The sequence below is a fragment of the Aplysia californica genome, unplaced genomic scaffold (assembly GCF_000002075.1).
Source record: "Aplysia californica isolate F4 #8 unplaced genomic scaffold, AplCal3.0 scaffold00096, whole genome shotgun sequence".
Lineage (NCBI taxonomy): Eukaryota > Metazoa > Mollusca > Gastropoda > Aplysiida > Aplysiidae > Aplysia > Aplysia californica.
Genome location: NW_004797366.1, coordinates 789,852 through 791,164, shown reverse-complemented (window position 1 = coordinate 791,164; position 1,313 = coordinate 789,852). Strand labels below are relative to the sequence as shown.

The window sequence follows — 1,313 nt, the reverse complement described above, 5'->3', positions numbered from 1 at the left end:
GTGTGGAGGGTTCTTATGATGTTGTGTGGATGGTTCTTATGATGTGTATGGATGTGTGAATGAATAAACATATAGTATGCGTCAGAAAAAAAAGAAAGAGAGAGAGAGAGAGAGAGACAGACAGACAGACAGACAGACAGACAGACAGACAGACAGACAGACAGACAGACAGACAGAGAGATGTGACAGACAGATAGAGAGACAAGGAGAGACAAAGAAAGTGGCTGAACTAGGGAGAGTGAGGGGGGAGGGGTGGAGGGAGAGACAGGGAGAGATGGGGAAGTGACAGACAAAGACGGGGATACTGTGATAGAGAGAGTGAGTCAACTGGGTTAACTGCATCATGCGGAACGACAGAAAAAGAGAAATGTGTGAAATAATAATTGCGACCGGCCTCTGTATACCTGGGCTGGACAGGTCAGTAGGCTAATGTTAGGAGCCGAGACCCCAAAATTATTTTTGTACTTGTACCACCGGTCGTGTGGAATGGGAGCGGCCAAAAATAGAACAGGGGCTTTTCTCAACTCCTGTGCTCGGCTCGCTCTCTCAGCCATACATTTTGTGGGAATAATAATCTCTCGTCTAGCCCATACCGGGGCCACCACAGCGCAGACAGACCCAGCCGCACTGTGAAAGATGTAGCTTGTCTCTCCCCTAGAGCAAAGTCCAAAGGGAGAGCTTCTGTAGTCTGAGAGAACGCACAGAGAAAGACGGAGTGATTCAACAATTTTGTTCTTATAATATTAGATCTAGATGCTATTATATCGTTTGAATCAAGTTCGGTGCGTTCTCGACTTTAGAGGGTGATTATATTGAGTTTGTTTGGTTATTTGTTGAAAAGAAAGTGCCTTTGTGTATCAGATTTGTGGTGTGGAGTAAACGATTCATTTGGAGGAATAGTGTAATTTACTTCTTCCCTCTAGAGTACACTAAAGGCTTCGTGTTTAGAGCAACTCGAGAAGGTAAGTTTTCAAATAATATTAGATTCTAGACCTACAGTTTGTCCATTGCACTTTCAAAAATGTTAATGCAACTGTAAAGCTTGCTTGCATGTTTGTGCGTTCATTAGTGAGAATGAACCTTGATCAATGACTGTTTTGTGTTTTATTGAAAAAGACTTTGCTGAGAAGGCTATTTGCCTCAAACAAAACAGGCTTTTAAACGCGTGTCTGGGAGCCTTCAGAAAAGAGTGGGTCAAAGAAGTAGAAAGAAAAATAAACTGAATAGACCTAATCTAGTGGTTATACACTCTCAGCAAGAAAAAACGAAACGGTTCAGTGAATGTTATGAATGCGGCATTTGTTTTTGACAGG

At 42.6% G+C, this 1,313-nt stretch overlaps 1 protein-coding gene across 1 annotated transcript in view; it reads left to right on the top strand.

The window, feature by feature from the left end:
- Positions 1 to 923: 923 nt before the first annotated feature.
- LOC118477436 (4-coumarate--CoA ligase 3-like) overlaps positions 924 to 1,313 on the top strand; it is a gene marked incomplete at its 5' end in the record, with an annotated part of 6,630 nt that continues 6,240 nt past the window's right edge. Inside the window, 1 exon segment of the mRNA XM_035968910.1 lies at positions 924 to 962.